Source organism: Mesoplodon bidens, assembly GCF_964165515.1.
Source record: "Mesoplodon bidens genome assembly, chromosome: 6".
NCBI lineage: Eukaryota > Metazoa > Chordata > Mammalia > Artiodactyla > Ziphiidae > Mesoplodon > Mesoplodon bidens.
Window position 1 is genome coordinate 71438253 of NC_138162.1, and position 11332 is coordinate 71449584.

Consider the following 11332-nt stretch of genomic DNA (forward strand, 5'->3'; position numbering starts at 1 on the left):
CCTGTGGTTTCACAGCATAGCATTAAGCCTGTTACCACAACGCCAGCATTTACAGTGCCAATATCTAGACCTTGTTTAGATGAGAAGAAATATGCCACTATTATTTCAACTTTTCTGTCACTTATGCCCTAATCTAATCCTAAATAATAAGGTCTCTGTATTGCAAAAGGCAGAGATTTTGGGGTAGTGAATCCTTGAAGTAATGCAACTAATCCCTGCCAGTTTCCTTTGAAACAAGATATTAGATGCTAAACCCAGGTGTCATTTAGTTCTGGTTGCAGAGCGAATCCTGAACATGATCCAAACACATGATATTTGTAGATGTAAGCGTCCTTAGGGCTTGAAGGATGTTTCCTGAATGCTGATCATGTGCCAAGCTCTGTGCCAGGCATGTTTAAGATGTTGCTCTGCCTTTATTCTGCTTTATGATTTCTATGGATTTGAGAGAAAAAGTATAATGCAGTGGATGAGAGGAGGGAAAGAAACATTTTAAAGCATTTCCCCAGATGCTTCTCTCTAAGCCCCTCAAACCCAAGCAGTGTACTCCTTTTCTGTTTCTACATGGATGCTCTCAGATTTATCTACCAGGTGACCATGATCTGGGCTCCTGTTTCTGTCTCTCCCTGCCCAGACCGACAAGGGCCCATTTTTGTGGGGATTACACGTCTTTCGAGAAAGTTTCCTTCTCCTAGTCACAAAGTGGCTGTGGACACAGAATTGCTCAAAAGGGACAAATTTCTTTCTCCCCAGCCCTTTCCCATAGCCCAGTCATACAAAGCACTGCTGAATAAAATCACTTCTGCATTTCTTAGAATATATCACTCGTATTATAGAATTTGTTTCATCAACTGCTCTACCTGAAATATCTCATTCACTTCTCACAGTAACTGTGTGAGCTGGTACTATTTGCATTTCTGCTTTATATCCTGAAGTGGCTGGGGTTTAAATTCATCCAAGGTCACCAAACTAGTGAGCAGTGAAGGCAGGATTTGAATTTGGGCAACGAGACTTCAAAGCTTATGTATTTGACTACTAAACTATATTGTCTCCCTAATGTAAGTGCTGAATTCCTGTTAATATAGACCCTTCAAGTCTAAGCATTACCATGGAATTTAGTTTGGAAGATACTAAAGGATCATGAAATACTGAGTTTTTTTGTGAGAAGCATTTTTAGTGAGAGAGGTTTTTGGCACACAGTTTAAAGGGACTTTGCTTTCAGATATGGCTGGGTCCAGGTTCTCAAATGATGTGATTTGAACTGGATATTTCTTTTTATTTGTCCATTTCTGTGTGATTAAACCACTTTTGGGGAGGCTGTTATATACATTGAATCTAATCCTATCTGATGTGCAACCCCAATTCTCAGAGCTCTGGGCGGATTCACTTAGCTTAGCTTGATAAGCTAACATGATAATGGAAACTAATGAATGTGGCCAGGGGGATTTACTACTCTTCTTTGCAAGGCCTGTCTCCCATGCCCATACCTGTGGCCCTGGAGTGGAGTCAGCCCATCCAAATACATGGCCTGACAATGTGGGGGAAACGCTTTCCCAAAGAAAACCATTGTGTTCTTACCAGAAGCAGGGAGAGTGGGTCAGGAAGGAACTTCAGCTACTCACTGCAGTAATTAAAGGGTCTTTGCTATTTACAAGACTTGACATGCTAGTTTAATGATGAAGCAGCCTCCTCCAATAGAGAGGATCTTGGAGTTAGGACCGGAAGACTTATATTCTAGCCCTGTTTCTACTGAAACAAACTATCTAACAGTCCATTCCTTGACCTCAGTAACTTCTATAAATCACAGGACTTGAATAAATCATTTGTGTATATATCAACTTTTAAAGTTCTATACCATTTTAAGTGACTTTGCCTCCTCTTTCCCCCCACCCTCACTATGCTCCAGGCATGTCAGTCTTTTAGCTGCTTATTTATGGCTGTTCTTTCCTGTTTTTAAACCTTTGCCCATGTTGTTCTCTCTGCCTGGAAAATGACTTTCCCTCTACTTGTCATCTGATTTGATATTCAGATATCATTTTAAATATCACTTCCTCAGCAAAGCCTTCCATGAATTCTCTATCTAAATTAAGTTGCGCTTGTTATATCTCTTAGAGCACCTGTTTTTTCTCTTTAGATTGATTACCAGAATTTGTATAATATAATATAATATAATAATTATTTTGAGCACATACTAGGAGCCAGGCACTAGGCTAATTCTAAGCACTAGGGATACAACAGTGAAAAGGCAATTATTCCTGACCTCATGGAACTTACGGTCTAGTAAGGGAGAAAGTTGGAAGACAAATAAACATATAAGATCATGGCAAGTAAACATATAAATGTGATGAAGAACAGTAAAGCAAGAAGAATATAGTGTGACTTATCTTAGGGCCATTTCAGATTATGTGGCAAGGACAGGTTTCTTCAATGATGTTATATTTAAGCTGAATAAACTCAGGGGAAGAATATTCCAGGCAGAGAGAACAACGAGTGCAGAGCGAGAAAGCTGGAGCTGAAGGATCTGGGGGAGAGATGTGTATCTACAGACAGGAAAATGGCTAAATGAATTATATATTAGAATCTCATGTAGCTATTAGTCACTAATATTACGTATCTATTTACTTTTGTTCATTATTTTAACATATACAAGGCCTTTTCCTGACCAGAGTATGCATCTCTATTCTTTTTTTTGTGTGTGTAGCTGTATTTTTTTCTTTTTAATCTGGAATTTAGTTTGATGTGAAGTGAAACTCTACCTTGAGCATTTTTCCAAATTCTTCTTTTTTTATGTATTAAGTTTTTATATATACTAGGATATACCTTGAGATTTTGGTCCATTCCTCTGACTGTTGTGTCTTAGGTTAGTGTTTCACTGCTTTTTTTTTTTCTACTTTATTATTACAAGTTTCCAAAACAAAAAGAAAAAGAAAAAGAAAAGAATTATATATATATGAATTATATACATCATTGCCTTGATTCAACAATCATTGCCGTATTTTCTTTATATGACTATCTTTTAAATTTCTTTACCACTTCAAAATAAGTTGCAGACATCATAATCTCTCTTCCTAAATACTTCATACACACCTCCTAAGAACACTTCCTACACAACCATTATCACACCTAAGATAATTAACAAAAATTCCTTAATGCCATGTAATATCTAGTCTTGCTTTTTTATAGCTAGTGTTTTGAGCCAGTACTGAATCAGAATTCTTGTGTATATCACATTGTTGTAATTTTTAAAGTTCTATCCTCATTCTTCTTTTTTTTTTTTTTTTTTGCGGTACGTGGGCTTCTCACTGTTGTGGCCTCTCCCGTTGCGGAGCATGGGCTCCAGGCGCGCAGGCTCAGCGGCCATGGCCCACGGGCCCAGCTGCTCCGCGGCATGTGGGATCTTCCCGAACCGGGGCACGAACCCGTGTCCCCTGCATCGGCAGGCGGACTCTCAACCACTGCGCCACCAGGGAAGCCCTATCCTCATTATTCTTTATGGTAAAAAAAAAAGTCCTAACAATTCTTCTTTTTTTTTTTTATCTGAGGCAAAATTTGCATACAATTTAATAAATGATTCTCCTAACTGTGCATTGTGGACCCTGTGGTCCCATGAGGAAAAACAAAAGACACCTCTTAGCTTTCCAGGTTTTTCCTTTTCATGGTAAAAAACCTACTCAGATATTGATGATAAATTCATATACTTCTAAAAAGACAAATATCCCTGAGAGAAAGCAAATCTACCATTTTCTTAGGAGAAATGGTTTTTAGATTCCCTTCATATAAAAAGTAATTTGCCCTCTTTCCCCTATTCCAAATCCCTGAGGCTTTGAAAGGATAAAGAAACCAGTTTGGAGCTCTTTCAAAGGATTTATTTGCTACAGAATTGCCTGAGCCCACCAACAAGATGAACTCAGGATTTCTGTGTTTAAAAGGATTTTGCTCACTGCTTTATTTTTACCAGAACTTCAACATTCAAAAGGCAATTCTTTTTGCCAGAATTTGGCATGCCTAGAGGAGGTTAGAAAAAGGTAGAATCTATAGAATTAGATGTCTAAAAATAGAAAAAAAATCCCAAACATTAAAAAATTCCTAATTTGGACAGGTCCTGAGTTGAAATCACATTCATCTGCAAAAAGAACGGTTTTAGGTCAGAAATGCTGTATTTTATAACTCCAGATCTTGACCTTGGACTTGACTGGTGAGGATTCTAGGAACTGCATGAATTGACAGGAGGGATACCATTCCGTTGGCCAATTCTGGCATGTGTCCTGGCTTGTGAAGTTTTATAAATCTCTCTTAAACCCGAACCTCCTGGTTCTGTGATGCCAATTGCCTAAATCTGATTCTCAATACTTTTTTAAACAAATAAACAAAACATTTCCCTGTAAGATCACACATTTAAGTATTTGTTGCTTGTGGATAGATACAGAGAAACCAAATATGGATGTGAATTAACAATTCAGGATGGAGCTGTGAATCTCTGGATGGCTATGTAAGCTGTAAGAAAAGTTCCTCACTGGACCTGCACTTGCTGTGCCCCAGAGGTGACCATCCAGGCAAGGTCAACCTGAAGAGGGGGTGAACCCCAGCAGCTGCTGGATGGGTTTAAATCACCACTATCTGCCTCCAGTTCTTCTACCACACCAGCTAGTTTTTCCATCCGAGCAACTTGCTGATCATATTTCACCTGTTTAAGCGTAGATGCCACTTGATAGCTGAAAACGGATTCACAGAGGAATCTCTCAGAGCCATCTTCTAACATCTCTCCAGCTCCTTTGGGGTAGGTGAAAAGGGCTTTCCGTGGTGGGGCAAGGTCTGAGCCACTGAAACCAGATCCAGTGACAGAACTTCCACTGACCCCACCGGCTGAGGAGGATGATGAAGAGGCAGCCATTTCCTCTCTAGTAGATTTCTCACTTCACTCTGCGGCTTTGACAGCCCCGCCCCCAAGGCCAACCGGAGTGGCCGCGTTTACTGCTACGAGGGCAGCGGCCTGCTCCCTAACAATTCTTATTTATTATTGCAGATAAAATTTAGGCCTATTGGTAAAGTGCCAAAAATTACTATTGGATTTTCATTAGACTTCAGTTAAACCTATACGTTATTTTGTGTAGAAGTGATCATTTTTACTATATTTAGGTTTTCCATACAGGATTGTCTTATGTCTCGTTACTTTTTTTTTCAATTTTAAAAATTTTTATTGGAGTATAGTTGTATGTCTCATTATTTATTGAAATATTAGTCAATGTCTTAGTAAAGTTTTATGTTTTTATAATTTAAATCTTGAATATTTAGTGTTAAGATTATCCCTAGTATTTTATCATTTGCTATTATGAATGCCATTTTTTTCTCATTGTATTTTCTAAGTGATCACTGCTAATGTAAAGGAAAAGGTATTGAAACTCTTATTAGATGTCACGTATTAGTTCAAATTACTTTCAACTGATTATTTTTATTTTTATAAGTACTGTAGTAGTTTACAAGTAATGAAATTTGACTCCTCCTATCCAAAACTTTACTTAATGAAGTTTCAAACTTTAATACAAGGGCTGTGGTTTCCAAAATAATATTAAATAAACATGTTGATTGTGGGCATCCTTGCTTATTTCTAGATTTGTTTGATAATCATTTGTGGTGTTGACTCTTTTGACTGAACTTATATGTTTAATAGGAATGCTCCATATATATCATATTTACATATCATCTAAAGCTCAGTTCAAGGCAGCAGCTACACAAAAGAGGACTAACCTGAATCAACATTAGATGTTTTCTTCTAGGCATAAGAATGTGGCAGTCTTTATTGAGTTGGGATAGCAACAAATGAAAACTGTATGTTCCTGAGGCACTCGTGTCACTTAACTCTATGGTAAAGTTCGGCTACTTTCCTTCTTCTAGATTTCTAAATATGTAAGATCTCAACATAAAGTCTCTCAGTCAGGAGCTGTTTGACATCAGGCAGTTCAAATCAACCATGCAGACAGGAATTGGAACCTGTGCAGAAACTATCGGCCACAAGGAATTACTTCCCCAAATCATGGTTGTAATGAAGTTTAGGTATGCTGGTTTAACCTGCAAGAGCGTATCCATCAGGGTTCAAGCAGGAAAACAAATCACTCTGGGCCTTTCAAGCAAAGAATCAAGTGTTTACATTGGGCTTCCCTGGTGGCGCAGTGGTTAAGAGTCCGCCTGCCAATGCAGGGGACACGGGTTCCAGCCCTGGTCCGGTAAGATCCCACATGCCGCAGAGCAACTAAGCCCGTGAGCCACAACTATTGAGCCTGCGCTCTAGAGCCCACGAGCCACAACTACTGAGCCCAAGTGCCACAACTGTTGCAGCCTGCATACCTAGAGCCCATGCTCTGCAACAAGAGAAGCCACCGCAGTGAGAAGCCTGCGCACCGCAACGAAGAGTAGCCCCTGCTCGCCACAACTAGAGAAAGCCTACATGCAGCAACAAAGACCCAACACAGCCAAAATAAATAAATAAAATAAAATAAAATAAAAATTAAAAGAATCAAGTGTTTATAACACTGAAGAAGAAGAAGGAGACTTCCCTGGTGGCACAGTGGTTAAGAATCTGCCTGCCAATGCAGGGGACACGGGTTCAATCCCTGGTCCGGGAAGATCCCATGTGCCGTGGAGCAACTAAGCCTGTGTGCCACAACTCCTGAAGCCTGCGCACCCTACAGCCTGTGCTCTACAACTGCTGAGTCCACGCAGCTCAACTACTGAAGCCCCCTTGCTCTAGGGCCCACGTGCTGCGACTACTCAAGCCCGCACACCTAGAGCCGGCGCTCTGCAAAGAGAAACCACCACAGTGAGAAGACCGTGCACCGCAATGAAGAGTAGCACCCGCTCTCCACAACTAGAGAAAGCCCGCACACAGCAACAAAGACCCAATGCAGCCAAAAATAAATAAACTTTATAAAAAAATGAATTGACTAATACTAAAAAAATAATGAATTGACTAAACGTTAAAAAAAAGAAGAGGAAGTCAGGGGAAACTGCCACTGGCTTCCAGGTTTGCACTATTGCTCTGGTCCTACAAATCAGTAAGTTGTGGCTGCCACACAGGTCAGGAAATCACAGGAACTAGCCACCAGCTGACATCTTTGCTTTGTTGCAGAGAGGTGAGTGACTAACAGTGGAATGCCTGTGCTCATTACAGCAATCCCCATCTGCCTCATCCCACACACCTGCCCACTCCACCAGAGGAAGAAAGACATGGCTTCTACCTCTCTTCTGCCTTACAAATATTTCATGAGTGTGTCTTGTGCTGACTGTAAATGGCATCCAGGATCCTGTAGACAACAGGGTCTGAGAAATACAGTTCCAAGATTCCAGCATTTGTGATATAGAGAAGAGCTTAGAAGGGAGTGAGAATGCATCTTGGATTAAAAAAGAAAAGAAAAAAAGCAGTCTATCTCTTCTCTTCAGCTTCTCAGCAGCCATACAGTGCTTTCTATCTATAGTTAAGCAAACAACAACAACAGCAAAAATTCCTTCTAATTTTATGCAACTATCCCTTATACAAAGAAAAGCATGCCCACCTTTTCTCCAGAAGGGAACAACAAAAGTCTCATCAGCCACTATACTATTTCTGAATGATATTTCTTATTTAGTCATAATCCTCCTTTGATAATCTGTACATACTGGATTAATTTATAACATTAACTGCCACCAAATTCTCTATGTAAAATAATACGGAAAGGGGAAAGGAAAAAAATAGGTTGGTAAATAAAGTATATACATAACAAAACATGGAAAAGCATACATAGGAACTTCATCCTTGTTTCTGCAACTGGTCATCAGACTACAACATATTTATAACCTCCTTCATCCACTACCTATATCCTGTTCTCTATTTCTGTGACCTTAGCTGGTCACAGTTCTCTACCAGTAGTGAGATGACCCACATCTCCATTTCTGAAGGGTCTGAGCTCTTACTGGCTCTGTTTCTGTTGGGTTGTTATAGTTTTTTATTACATTTTAGCCACTGGACATGGAAATACTAAGAGGTGCTTTAGAAAATACCCAGAATTCTGGTATTTCCCTCATGGCACAGTGGTTAAGAATCTGCCTGCCAAGGCAGGGGACACGGGTTCGAGCCCTGGTCCGGGAAGATCTCACATGCCACGGAGCAACTAAGCCCATGCACCACAACTACTTAGCCTGTGCTCTAGAGCCCGCAAGCTACAACTACTGAGCCTGCGAGCCACAGCTACTGAAGCCTGCACACCTAGAGCCTGTGCTCTGCAACCAGAGAAGCCACCGCAATGAGAAGCCCATGCACCGCAACGAAGAGTAGCCCCCGCTCACCACAACTAGAGAAAACCCTCGTGCAGCAACGAGGACCCAGCACAGCCAAAAACAAACAAATAATAAATAAATAAATAAATTTAAAAAAAGGAAAATACCCAGAATTCTAGATATATTCCTTATTCCCAATGTGAAGCAATAAACATGTTTTCCATTTATAATTAGCATCAGTTGCCCCTTCTTTGCTTGTGGATTCAGTGGCATGAAGAGCCCCAGATGTCCAGGTGGCAGTCTTAACTTCCTGTTCAGTGGGATCATTGTTTTTATTTCTTGGAAAAACATTCCTTTCTTTAGAACTAAGTTATCTAAACCAACAGAGCCAATAACTCTGGAATGAGGATAATCCCATATTGTTAATCCCATATTGTTAAACCCATATTTAATTCTGTGGCCATTTTCAACATGAGCTCATTGAGCAAGCACTGGAGTGGTTGGGGAATGATCCTGGCTCATATACAGAATCTGTTGTCTTGTCCACTTGATTATTGGAGGCCTTGTCTGCAGTTGGTGCTCTTTGGTGAATGTTTACATGGAATGCTAACATCTTCTCATTCTGTGCTATTCTGAGAGGTAGAACCACATGCATCTCTCCTTATCACTGATCCTCTGGTCTTGTGCAACAAAAACCATTATCCACAAACCATTAGCCCTTATCCCAAAGTCAGTGATATCTGTATTTCTAGACATCTCTCTTTCCAAATGAACTGTTCCAAGTTCTGCCCATTTGGAAGATTTCTCTTCCCTGTGGTCTTTCAGGGCAATCCTTAAGTGGGATTATATCATAGTTCTATAGTAATTTCTTTTGGCTTGTGTCAAATATCATGAAGATATCATGAAATATCATGCTTCAGCCCATCTTCCCCTGGATGATGGAATGGATACCATTCCACTTGATGAAGGAGTGCTGCTGGGCATTCCCAGCTTTAAATACTGGTGTGTCAGATAACATCCAGTTCATGGTGGGCATAATAGATCATACCACCAATGATCAAGCATGGCTTTGCTTCAAAGCCTATGGGTCTACTCTATGATTCTCCCATTAGTGCTTACCAGAGTCTCCATATAACATCGTTATGTACCACAGACAGACCACCACTGGATTTACTGGGTCATGAGTCCTAAGTGTTAGACCAGCTTGTTTTTCCTTTTTCTTTGGCTCCACTCAAAACCATCAACTTTATGGGTAAATGAGTTGGAGCAGTATAAGAAATGTGGCACATGCTGCCTCCAAAATCCAAAAAGGCCCACTTATCATTGTGCCTCTTTCTTAGTGATAGGGAGTTTAACATGCACAAAATTCTTTCACTTTGAAGTGGGTAGCCCAAGAGGACTAAGACCACTGGAGCCCTAGAAACTTAACTAAGGTAGTGGATTCCTGAATTTTCATGAGCTTTATCTCCCACTTTGTGGCATGTGTCTTCCAAGGCATCAAGCAAACTTGCTACATGCTGCTCACCAGGTCCTTCAAGCACTGTGTCCTGTGGAAGAGCAAGACAATCACAGTCCTAGTGGAGGGACTTCCCTGGTGATGCAGTGGTTAAGAATCCGCCTGCCAACGCAGGGGACATGGGTTTGAGCCCTGGTCCGGGAAGATCCCACATGTAACGGAGCAACTAAGTCCGTGTGCCACAACTACTGAGCCTACGCTCTAGAGCCTTTGAGGCACAATTATGGAAGCCCACGTGCCTAGAGCCCGTGCTCTGCAACAAGAGAAGCCATTGCAATGAGAAGCCCGTGCACCGCAATGAAGAGTAGCCCCCGCTCGCCTCAACTAGAAAAAAGCCTGCGCAGAGCAACCAAGACCCAATGCAGCCAAAAAATAAATAAATAAATAAATAAAATTTATTTAAAAAAAAAAAGCCCTAGCAGATTAGAACATGACACAAAGTTGAGGAGCTGACACAGCCCTGTGGGAAGACAGGCAGGTGTATTACTTCTGCTGACAGATGAAGTAAAGTGCTTCTGGTGGTCTTTACTAATTGGTATAGAGAAAAAATAGTCTTCCCAGATTAATAGCAGTACACCAGTTGCAAGGGGCTATGTTAATCTACTCCAGTAATCAGTAAAAGCAGACCCAATTGGAATCCCTACCTGAATAAATTTTCATAATCCATTATCAAGCTCTAAAATCATGTCCTGCACAGATCAAGCAGAAGAGTTGAAAGAGATATGAATCAGACTTATGCTCCTGGAAAAAAATGGAGTTAGATGTACTTTTACTTATTTCTCCTGCTAATTATAACTAAAATCCTTGGTTGAAATACTTAAAGCACCTATCATAAGACTCTGAAAGGTTGGGGAAAAGAAGGTGGCCTGACCAGGCCCTTTGGGACTTGAGAACTGGCCCAGCAGTGAGCTTCATGAGATTTTTATTTTGCCTCCTGTATATCCAGGCCTCAGTGCAAGGGAATCCTGCTCTCACTAGCCAAAGGAATGGGAAAACAGTGACTCTTCAGGACAAAACCCATAGTACTCCAGGTAAACACCATGAAAAAAGCCACATGCATCCTCATTTTCACTATTTCTGGCCAAGCCTGTGGGATGGAGCCCTGTCAACATTGCCTGGCCTGCACCAACACAAGCAGACGCAGCTATCCTCTAACCTGGTGCTACAGAGACTGTGTGTGGGGGGGTGCATTCTTGACTGTCGCTGCCCTACACTAAGTGAACAGCTGCAAAAAAGCAACGTGCTGCTCCTTCCCAACTAGTGACTGGGTGAGAATTAGATGAGAGAACTGGAAAGCAAGATTCTTTAAATCTGTGTATGAAGTCCTGGGCATACCTTTGAGCAGACCATCCACAAGGTTGACCGTAATCAACACAGCAAACTGAACTATGTGTGGACTAGTGCCCAGGTTTCAGTTTGGCTTCTGGGTCACACCCAAGTAGGGCAGACCAGAATAGCAATGCAAAGGCTTTGAAAATGAATTGACACTTGAAACATAGCCCACAGAACTGGGCCAGGACATGCATTTTGAACCTAAATAGTTTGACTGCCTTCTAAAATGGAAGATCTAAA

At 40.9% G+C, this 11332-nt stretch overlaps 1 pseudogene across 1 annotated transcript; it reads right to left on the minus strand.

Annotated features, from left to right (window-relative positions):
- Positions 1 to 4390: 4390 nt before the first annotated feature.
- On the minus strand, positions 4391 to 4925 carry LOC308619161 (anaphase-promoting complex subunit 16-like; annotated as a pseudogene). Its single transcript has one exon. The product of its transcript is annotated as an anaphase-promoting complex subunit 16-like (transcript).
- Positions 4926 to 11332: the final 6407 nt, after the last annotated feature.